Source organism: Echiichthys vipera (assembly GCF_963691815.1).
Source record: "Echiichthys vipera genome assembly, chromosome: 9".
NCBI lineage: Eukaryota > Metazoa > Chordata > Actinopteri > Perciformes > Trachinidae > Echiichthys > Echiichthys vipera.
In genome coordinates, this window is record NC_139834.1 from 12,878,604 (window position 1) to 12,890,746 (window position 12,143).

The 12,143-nt window shown below is 41.1% G+C and overlaps 2 protein-coding genes across 4 annotated transcripts in view; both read right to left on the bottom strand.

Moving 5' to 3' along the window:
• LOC310951221 (ninjurin-1) overlaps positions 1–12,143 on the bottom strand; it is a gene marked incomplete at both ends in the record, with an annotated part of 249,679 nt that overhangs the window by 203,390 nt on the left and 34,146 nt on the right.
• tmcc1a (transmembrane and coiled-coil domain family 1a) overlaps positions 1–12,143 on the bottom strand; it is a gene marked incomplete at its 5' end in the record, with an annotated part of 40,667 nt that overhangs the window by 7,189 nt on the left and 21,335 nt on the right. The gene's annotated exons all lie outside the window — the stretch shown is intronic.

Genomic DNA, 12,143 nt, shown 5'->3' on the forward strand with positions numbered 1-12,143 from the left:
CCACTCGCGGCCAGTTTCTCTGAAGAGGAAGATGCACGATATGATTTTTTCATTCGTTTATGCAGAAGAGAAAGTAGAGGAAGAAAAAAATAATTTCCTAGCAAATCTATAAAAACTCAAGTGTGAATCCACAGCTGTTTACAAGTCTCCTTTTCTTTGGTAAAACGGGCAAGAAGAGAATGAAAAGAATATCAGCCTAATCTCTATTCTTGTTTGCTTGGGGTGTGAGGATACAGGACAGGGTTGACAGGATATCAGATTAGATAGTTTCACAGATTACAAATAAATGGATGTGTTGTTCATTCAATGGCCTGATGTTGTCAATACGCCATGCAACATTTGTGTAAAAACCAAAGAAATCGAAATTATTTTTTTCCTGTATTTTCCTAGAACTAGATCAACTCTAGCAGAGAGGGTGAGTGACTTAGTAGCACTTTCCTCAAACGCCTCAGGGGAAGAACACAGAACACAGAGACACTGCTGGAGCTAATTGTGCTTCAGGGAGGTTTTGTGATCAAAATATTCTTCTCATCCTTGCTAATGCAAACAAAATAAACAGCTGAGCCTGACAGCATACCGCAGGGGCTCAGAAGCCAACCAGAAAAACACAAAGCCAGGGAGGACCAGGGAAAGAGTTGGAGCAGAGGCATACCGGTGAGTTTCTCCCCTTGGCATCCACCACAGGTAGAAACAAAGCACCAGCAGATCACCTGCATACCCAACAGTATGACTAACTGATGACAGTCAACAACACAAACCAGAGCGCATCCGGGAGAAACCAAAACTCCATATCGAAGTTTATTTCTGCCAAATTATATAAAAGTACACATACTTTAACCAAACTAGCTCTCTCTGAGAAGACATGTCACTATAGCGACATCAACACTCGTAAGACAGCGGCTCACCTTTCCATTCGTCAAACGGATGAATTGTTCCCAGTGCATAGTCTCCAAAGTGAGTACGAGCTGTGTATTTTCATCAATCCTGACACTTTGTGAGAGTTAAACGGTTCTAAATCCGCCCCAGCTCCTTCAAGTTTCGCCCTGCACTGCTGCCGCTCCAACTCGCCGGGCTTGTTGTGAAAGTTGAAGCGCACCTGAAACTCAGCCGGGCAGACCGGGAAGCTCCGCCCCTCACAGCTGAGGGGTGACATCATCCTAGGAGCTGCACGACATGCAGCCGCCGATCATCCTCCCCAAGAGCAGGAATAGCTCCTTACTCAGGGACCTTATTTTACTGTAAGAGACTAACAACATTCACAAACAAAAACTACTACTACAACACTTAACACATAACTGTCATCACTATGCTACAACTGCTATCTCTATCACTAATATGACAAAAGTACATTGCCTCAAGTAATGTCATTAAGTAAGAAATGACTTGTATTTGAGAATTTCCATTTCTTACTACTTGATGCTTAAGAGTTCACGGGTAAATTATACCTTTTGCTTCACTACATTTATTTGACAGCTTATTATTATTGACAGGGTAATACTTACTTGTCAAATAAATTACATCGAAAATATATGATGCACTATTGTATGTTATCATATAAAATAGTTTAAATAAGCTCCTTCTTGACCAACTACCACAGTAAACCACTACTTACACATAAAAGTGGTGGTTTCTGTGGTACAGGAACTAGGGAATTACCAGGGGATGTCATTAATCATGGATCTAATTCGTGCCACTTTTTAACAACAAACAATGAAAAAATGGAAGAATGATCAACACCGGAACCACGCAAAAACATATACAGTATATAAACAGTATATCAACCAGTCCCAGTCTCTCTGTGTCTATAGCAGCCAATAGACCTCTTCAAAGATGTAAACATAACATTCTAAATGTGTCCTAGTTTATTTCCTGTTGCAGTGGAAGTTAATAAGGACCAAGGCTGTTGCCTAGCAATGGAATTCCGTTGAAAAGGTCTATAGAGAGGAGCTGTAAAGGGCAAGAAATACCTGTCTGACATCCTTTTACACCACACACAAACACACCACACACACAAGGCAGGCAGGCAGGCGCACACAGACACACACAGACACACAGACACACACACACACACACACACACACACACACACACACACACACACACACACACACACACACACACACACACACACACACACACACACACACACACACACACACACACACACACACACACACACACACACACACACACACACACACACACACACACACACACACACACACACACACACCTAAGGGCACATTCCTTTGAGTACAGGTGAACAACAAAAAGAGATTTGGAATAAAATAAAATAGTTTTCATTTTAATTACTGTAAGACAGCCTTAAATAGAATAAGGCCTACATCCATGAGCTAATTGACCTAAAAAACAGTTTCGTACAGTAAGTCTAATCATGATCAAATCCCCTTGATGGGAAGCCAAGGCGATCAAATGAATCAGAGAACTAGAACAGCCAGCTGGGCTGGCACAGTAGAGAACTAAGAGGTGACGTTTCAGAGCGGCACCTGCTCTGTTCTTGGCTATAAACAAAACAGTATTAATAGCCTTGTGAAGGCAAGCATATATGGCTCATTTCATCTATATGAGCACCCCATGGGGTAAATGTGAAGATTTCAGAAGTTTGCTTGTGTTTTACAGGTGACTGCATAATCTGAATCATTAAATATGTGACCAAAGATATACTGTAGATAAAGAGGGCAAAGGGCGCTTCAGATGAACCCTTTGGCCCGGAGTACGCTACAGGGCAGATAGGGGCTTTGGACATTGTTATTCTGTTACGTATGCAAAGGAACCATTCACAGCTGGTCAATAAGGTGATTTACAAGGGCGTATCCTCTTTTACACATTTTTTTTCAAATTATCTGTGAGTGGTAACTGCACATTTACGATCTCATACTACTACCACACATAGCAAATCAATGCTTCATCCTGAGCCAGATGAGGCAGAGTTCCAGTTACTGAACAAATTGTCTGTATGATCAGTGTCTTTCCCAAATGGTCGAATTTTTCAGGGACTAATCATGCATGTAATTAAAGATGGTGAGCTGAAGGATTAGGCTAATTTCCCAAGGTTAACAGAGCCAAACAGGTTGATGTGCTGAGCCACTGAAGCAAGAAGGGACAGGCACTGCATCACTGGAGCTTGTGTAGCCTAATAAGGGAAGCTGAGTGTGTGTGTGTGTTTGTAATTGGGGGGCTGTCTGATCCCACTCTGATAAGAGTATATCAGTAAGAAAGACAAATGGTCTGCATGGATCTGTCCTCTGCCCTATGGCCAGACACACACGCGCACACGCACACGCACACGCACGCTCGAAGCATTCTTGACGCGCACAAGTCTGTTCTCACTCCACCCCTGTCCATAACTAGGTCCGTCTGCTGATGAACCAGATTGTGGGACAGCCTCTGATCCAAGTCAAGCTGGTTAGAGCTGTGAAAGAGCAACCCTGACTTACCTTCGAGCCACCAGAGGCCTGGGAAAAGCCCAGACAAACCTTAATACTGAGACCTACGGCCACATGTCTCACACGAACAGCTATTTAGAAAGCACTGCCATGCTAATGTTGTTAGATATGCATCACACATAATTAGATAGACACACCAAGAAAATCTTGTACTGCCCTATCTCAATTTCTCGCAGCCGCACATATGCTTCGAATTCCTCTCTGGTCAATGTAGGTCACACAGCAGAAAATGGACTGATGCTGTCAAAAGAGCCTTTCTGATATATTTGGGCAATCTCAGTTGTCATTTATTTCTACCCCATAGCTTAAGAAATGTCACCCTATTTAATGTGCTTGTTTTGTCAGAGTAATTGTCAGGTGTCCATGTTCTGATAGACAAAGAGTGGAAACGGACAGTATTACGCTTCTTGTCACACGCCATAACTAGATCAGGGTGGAATCTGAACCCTATTTTCCTCCAGTGGGAATATTCCTGGTTAAATAAAGGGTAATGAATGAAATCCATGACTACTTATTCTTTTAAGATGAAGAATTTTACATCACATGAAACAAAATACTGATATTTGGTATGTTTTATACTTAGCTTATATAATGATCTTAAATACAGTATTTAGCGGAAACACTGGCATTGAGCTGAGCTGTGATTGTTTTGAATATAAACATTTTGGTCTAGTTACCCTCTTTCTATCTTCTTTTACACAAAAAAACTGTTATGTTCTCTATGGTAAAGGTCAACTTTTGACATTTGTATAAGTGAGTGCAAAAGTACAGTACCTTGTTGGTGGTTAAGCCACGCATTCCTGTGATGTCAGCTTGTGTTTCTTGTGCTAAGATGCAAGATTGATACTACCAGGATACTGTAGCTTCAGATTTATTTCTGAAAAACCTTTCAGCTCTACACCTCTCCAATAACAGCATTATCTTAAGTATGAAAAAGGTACAGCACTGATTTGTCACAGCACATCAGAGTATAAGCGGTTGGTTCTCGAGCCTGGCTTATCTATAAAGTCCAATCCATGGTGGACAGAAGTATCAGGAGATTTAGGCGTAAGCTTAGTGATATGCCTGAATCATTTCTGTGATCTGTCCACCTGTAAACAGTCATTCAACATTTTTTACAGCCTTCTCTCCGTTTATACCTCTATTATCTCTTTGACCTTATCACTCAAAGCCAGTCCTCTCTGACTGACTGAACTTCACACTCCTGATTAGTTGGTTTGATCTTTAACCTTGCAGTCAATCAGAAAGTGGTTGTCATAGCAAAGTGAAATAAGTTTTGGTCCCAATGTCTTTTATTAAACGTATAAAATGTATCAGTCTGTGTGATGTTGGGGTGGTAGAGCAGATATGAGTATGCAGTAAAGTGTGTGTGTGTGTGTGTGTGTGTGTGTGTGTGTGTGTGTGTGTGTGTGTGTGTGTGTGTGTGTGTGTGTGTGTGTGTGTGTGTGTGTGTGTGTGTGTGTGTGTGCGGTGGGTGTATGTGTGTGTGTGTGTGTGCGTGTGTGTAGCTGCACTTAAAGGTTATTTAGTTATGAACAACATAACTGCATGTGACAAGTCTGTGCCATATTTAACAGTCATCCCCTTTTCATTTCCTCATGGTTTCAGTTCCCACTTGGGATGCCAAATTAAGTGTTTAAATTGACATGAAAGATTTTTTGTTTCAAATGGAAACTCGCGTTTTGTTCCCTTTAAGGTGATCCAATGAACAATGAACCCCATTGACCAGATATGGAAAATTACATAACTCCACGATGCTGGACAAGAGGTAGTTTACCCAACACCTGCACTTACAAGCACAAACTACTGATCATAAACCACACACACACACACACACACACACACACACACACACACACACACACACACACACACACACACACACACACACACACACACACACACACACACACACACACACACACACACACACACACACACACACACACACACACACACACACACACACACACACACACACACACACACACACACACACACACACACACACACACACACACACACACACACACACACACACACACACACACACACACACCTAATGCTGCCAGTGCAGGAGATTTGAAGACAAAATCCTTTTAACATTAAAATACTGGGCTCCTATCAGTGTTTTTTCTAAGTTATGAAACACCTTAAAAGCGTTCGACAAAGAATCTTATTTAGTTGTTATACAGAGGACATGTAATCAACTTTTAACAGGTGAGTAGAGACAAAATTACTATATTAATTTAAATATATACTGAATTTTGACTGGAGTCAACAGCTCAAAACATAAAATTAACACACACAGTATTTACAGGTGGAGACTCACGGTGGTGGGAGTAGGTAGTAGAGAGGTGTCACCAGTTACCAGGTTGAGGATGACCTCCATGGTGAGGAGACGCATGCGCACAGGTTGGAGTGGAATTTAGTTTTTTGGTCTGTTTAGCTGTTTTCGTGACCCTTGAGAGACAACCATAGCCGGGAGAGGGGAAAAGTACAGGCCTGGGAGAGCACTCATTACTCAAGACACTTTTCCCAAACAAAATCTACCTGATTTAAAGTCCACTGGACAAAGACTCCACTCGACAACAAACAAGTAGAGACTCTTAAGAATTACGGTTGGCTTGATTGAATATCCAGAATCCATAGAGTGCTCGGTCCCTCAGGCAATGAACCATGTCTATTGATAGCTGCTAAGTCTAGGGAGTGTTGTGCTGCTGGTTCACAGAGCAGCAGCTCTTCAAAGCCCATGACCACGCGTAGTGCCAACACACGCTCTGGAGAACACAGCAACCGGCAGACAGCCCATGGAGCAAACATAAATGCGCTTCAATAAGCACGGCTCCCATAGACAGCGTGCATACGTGGGAGAGCAAGGACTCCTCTGGAGCAAAGGGTCCATCCGGTGCGGGTTTGGGGAGACGGAGCAGAGGCGGTTAATTGGATGAATACTCTCAGGGTTGGATGGTGGCAGGGTTAAAAGAAGGAAGAGTTTACTAGGATGTTATGTGTTCAAAGAGTCCGATGGGGATAAAATCCTCAGAGGGAGAAAAGCGAGGCAGAGACCCAGAGGACTGATGTGAGGGGAGCGAGGGAGCGGACAGGAAAAAAAGAGCCCACCAGGAGCTGTCACTGAGAGGGAGACGGAGCGAGCGAGGGAGCAAAGGAAAGAGGGGTTGTGAGAAAGCTTTGTGAAGGAAGGAGGGGGGGCTTTTCTTCTGTTGGGAGTTTCTAGGCCAGCTCAGCTTCAAAACAGCGGCTAGCTCAGGCAGAAAGAAAAGGAAAAAAATCTTCCACTCCCGCCTTCAATTATCACACAGTTTGATTGTCGCAGCCAATTTAGTTTCCTGAGTCATCATGCTGTAATGAATCACTTTCCGCTGCAACCAGGGTTAGACCAAATGTTTCTGCTGGACAATGACACACACAGAACTGCCTGAACTGTGCTTAAAGTTTTTTTTCACATTTGTTGTATAACATAAAATGCACAGATGCAAAGGAGTGGTTCAATGTGTTTTAATGTGGAGAAAAAACTTGCACCCAAGAAAAAAACCCAGCTTACACAGATTACACGGTCATATGACGATTACAAAGCTGCTATTCAAAACTGTGCATACGTGTGCACACATGACCATAGCCTATGATTACATCACTGCGTTACTTATCCACTGACGAAAAGTGCTTCAACACTGCTTTGGTAATATTCGATTGAAGTTGGACAACAACTGTGATAACTTTTACAAGAATGCAACGGATATTTTCATTTAGACCTGTGGTCAGTATCAAAATTTGTATTAAAACACATGCAAATTCCTGTTCAAATGCTCCCACAACCACTTTGCTCCCCCAAAAATGTACAAACCAATTAGGAGGAAAAAGCAAAGCAATGAGCGTAGGGGGTAAGGCAGGGCAAGGGCTACTAAAGACTTCTGTGCAGAAGAGGACAGGAGGGAGGGGGAGAGAGGAACATGAATGCAGGCATTAATGAGAGAGCGGGAGGAGTTAAAGGACCGGGAAAGAGAGGGTTGGATTCCGGGGAGAGGTCGCTTATATCAAAACAAACCCAATTTTTCTCAGATGGTACTGCAAGTATGTGACATTTAGGTTTGACCCCAGAATTAAATTAATGTGACACATGGCAGCACCATTTGTTTAAAGTCTGAGCACAGACCTTACATTTAAACAGAAAATCAGTTATTCCAAAGCTGACTATAACGAAAGGTACATTCCCTTTATTTTTTTCCTTTATTTAACTTCACTTGGAAAACTTCGCATTCACACACATACTGTATATTATTAGCTTTCTTTATAAACTAATTTTGCAAGCGGCCTCTTACACACACAACTGGACTGGGTTGCAAGCCATTCCTAAGATTTTAGGAGCTAATGGCTATGTCAAAACAACTGATTTGATTTATTAAATCAGGTTCCAGACTGTGAGGGCTCATGCACACCTTCATAATATTGTGGGCAGGTGTGTAGAAGGAAATGTCCATATAGGTAAGAAGAGAAAAAATGCCTGCACACTGTCCTATTTACTCGCAATAAACTTTTATTTGAAATAAATAATGTTTGGGTCCTTAGACCTTCATCAGGTAAAAGGTTTTACCTGACTTAATCAGGATCCACCATTGATATTTAATAAAATGTGTACTATGGCCAAAAAAAGAGGTATTTTAGGTTTTAGAGGTATAGCTATATATTGTAGTTTGTTTTATTTATATGCATACATGTGGAAATATTTAAAAAGAGAAATAATTAATTAATTACTGTTAAACTAATCTCACCAAGGGTTATTTGGTAATTCATCTTAGTGTAATGTTATTAGCGTAATATTTTGTAATGCGGAGAATGTATTAATTGTTTTTTATGTGATTTCTTGGGGTTATTTAAAGTCATATGTTGACAATTAGCATGCTAGCGTTAGCAGTCGTTCTTGTTAATCAAGCAAGCTAGATCATTTAGCTAGTTACACTTGGTAGTTAGAGCAGTAAGAGTAAATATTTAGTAACAACTACTCTTGATGTAAGAACAATTTTGTGTAGTGTAAACATTTTCAATTTAGCGATAGGTAAATCATCACTTGGTAAACACTTATAACAAGGATAAGATAGATAGCTATATGAGCTTGAATAGCAGGTGCAGCTGGTTCCTAGACTGGGACCATGAGTATGTACATCATACAGGAACTAATATAAGTTAAAACCGTCATCTGCTTATTTTTTTTTACAGATGGCTTAACTGTCAAACATTAGTCACTTAGGGGAAACCCACACTGAATCTTCAGACTAACGTATCTCTTTCAGACAAGAATGCATTACATACATTCTTTGCCCTGCTCTGAGTGTCATTCCAGCCTGAGGACGGACGTCTCTTATGGGGGCTATATGGCACCAGCAGCTCCCGTCAGTCCAGGAATACCCAAGCTTTCAGGGTGACTCAGGACATCTTTACACACTCTCTGGTAGCATGCTGTAATAACATACCTAAAATATCAGAGTGGCTCTGCAATGACAAATTCACAGAGTGTCTTTTGTGGTGTCTCATTTAATGGGTGAAGTCCCGCCCTGATAAGTGACTGATGCTCAAAGAGTTGTCCTCAAGGGCTGTTTTACGTTATCAGTGTCACATTGGTCAAAATTAGGGGACAGAAAGAACAGCTGTGACCAGCCTTATGTGTTATTTACATTGGCAGAGATTAATGGTAATTTAAATTAGTATTAGCACATTTTCACGTGAAATACGATCTCTCAGACACACCAGTCTGTTATTTAGGGTACTTATTGCAGACTGCCCATATCATTCATTAGGGGTCATGTTTTCTGTTCTATTCTCCATTCAATAATTGAATGAGTTGAATGAAGACTAATTTCTACCGACACATCACATGTAGGAGCGGAGTCGTGTCCCAGTTCCCAGAAATGTAAATTAGAGTTCAATTTCAATGGCAATTAGGTTCATTTATAGCATTTACAATAGATGAATCTTCCTGTGTGAGGATATTTGTGCAAATTGGTTCAGTCGCTGATGACATCCTTTTGTGGTGTCTCGTTTAATGGGTTTGATACAGATGTGCCGTGCGGACATAACAAGGACACAATTTGATGAATACAATATCTCTTTCTCTCTCTCTCCCCCACACACATGCAATTCACACATTATATGCTAAGGGAACATGATGACCTGCTGAACTGGTCATGCCTGTGGTCAATCCAGAGCAAGCATGCTTATCTAGTTATATGACACACCCAGCAGTCGGCTACACTAGATATCATCATGTCATCAATAGTTTAGTAGCTCTTATTGCATCATATCTCATTAACTTCATTTAACTTCACATACATAAAGTATAAAGGCCTAAATACAAAGCAAAGCATTTTATTTTGGAATACATTAGAAACATTTTCTTACACCAATCAGATGAACAATTACAGGCCTTAAGTATGACGATTGCAAAATAAAGATTAACAGATCTTAACAGATCTAAAGTAATGTATGTAACAATTTCTATGCCTGTCTATTTCATGTGTGGGCTGGGCTACATGTTGGAAATCAAGTGTTTTAAGGAGACCAGAGACTAAAATTAAAACACAATAATTGTGTATTGAGAAAAGACTTGTCACTTGTTTAGGATTCTAAAATGGGGTTTTGTGAGTAGCTTATTGCTGATTTCAACTTTCTAATAGGGATGCACTGATTTCAAACATAGGGATATTCCCATATGTTTGTGGTTTGAAAACAGAGGTACTATACATTTTAAATGGACATTGCTCTAACTGATCAGTTCACACATTCATGCATACAGAACAAATTGTCTGGAGATGCTCCCTCAGTCAGTGGACGGAGGCAACACGATTCTCATAATACATAATACTCATTGTCATTCGGAGGACAGAGCCTGGTGCTGAACTTAGGCCAGGCTGGTGCTACATAGCCAAGAAAATTCTGGAAGGCTCCAGAAGACAAAGGGAAGACACTTGCTCTGATGTAACTGGGGATTGAGAAAGAATGAATTGAGTAAGCATGATAAACTGAGAGCCATATAAAGAGTGAGGGTAATTAGCTTGAATTCAACAAGTGGGACTAAATGACGTTATAAGGCTTTCTGAAGAATTATTTCCCCCCTATTTATGTGTACTCTTAACCAACACAGTCTCCTCCATGTGAATTAAAATTGTGACGGGTTATGGTGTGGCATGGTTTGGGGATCTGAGAGGTTACGTAAAGGAAGAAGAGCGAGAGCTTTGTCTGCACGGACTGGGGGTAATTCAAGCCTGAGAGAGGACACAGCCATGACTCGGGGCTCAGGCATCGCAGAACAATACATTCCCCATAAAAAGAAGCCCCCTGTCCAACCCTGGCTGTCCAGTCCTCCCTAGTCCAAGCTCAAGTATAATCAATGGCCCTATTAGCAGTTACATAAACTACTGGGCACTTTATACACAGGGGCCATTATGACTGGGAGGTCAGAAAGCATGAAACATCTTAGTAGTCAAACAACCATGTCCAGTTGCTTTTGACTTAAATTTATTTGGGGGTAATGATGACCTGGACATACGAGAACATTCACAGGCTTATCTTAGTAGTCAATTCCGATGACATCTACAAGATACAGGCAGGAAGGAAAACAAACACACATCAATAGCAATAACAACAACAACAACAACTACAACAACCCAAACAATTAATAAAACGAGTACTGGGGCTGGTCACACTCACGTGGATGAAGGCTAGGTCAATTGTGGCAGCCAGTGGCGGATAGACAAGAACTATCGTGTCTTTGTGTGCTTTAAAAAAAAATGTCATTCTTGTTCTTGTTGATGTCTTTTTGGGTTACCGTTTCATCTTGCTTGTCATCCAGTGTATGCACTGTGTCATTTATTGTGCACTAAATGTTACTGTAGTTACTCATATTATTTGAAAAATAAGTATAACTGTAAAACAAAGGATTCTTTGTTTATGGTGTTCATTTATAGAAGAAAAACTGATAGTGATATCAAATTAGCCTCAAAAATCCAGTATTGGTTGGGTTATAAGCTAGTTTTGTATCCATCTATGTGCCAGTGATTTGTGATATGTGATAACAGACAGGGTGGGAGAGAGGTGAGACAAAGCGCATACGCAGAGCTATCCGTGTGTGTACCTAAAGGGAAACAGAAAAAGTATGTGGGCAAAAACAATATTTGTCCATTGGTGGTGGTTGGTATTTGCAGGAGCTGCTTCTGCATCCCATCTTGGTTATGCAACATGGAAACAGAAAGGGCACTGGCCCAAAAGTTTTTGGCTGGCTGGCTGGATGATGTACAATACCCTGAGTACCATGGGCCAGTATGCAGGCCCAAACACTCTGCCAGCCTATTCATAAGCAGGAAGATGAAGAATCTAGAACAAACAGTCCCAGATTTTTGGCCCTGAAAGATTATTTGGTCTGGCCCTTTCTCAGTTTAATTGTTCCCTCGACCCAAACCCCATACCACCCATTGTGGCCCAAAGTTAACCTTCCTACCCACTTACTGGAGGGTCTGGGGCCTGGGTACTGTTTTGGGAAGTTTTAGCAAAACTTCACTTTAAATTAGGCCACCAGGAAGCAGTAGATTTCAGGACAAATAATGAGGATTTTCATTTTGATAACAGGAAGTTCTCATCAGCGCTTGACAGCTATTATCTAATGAA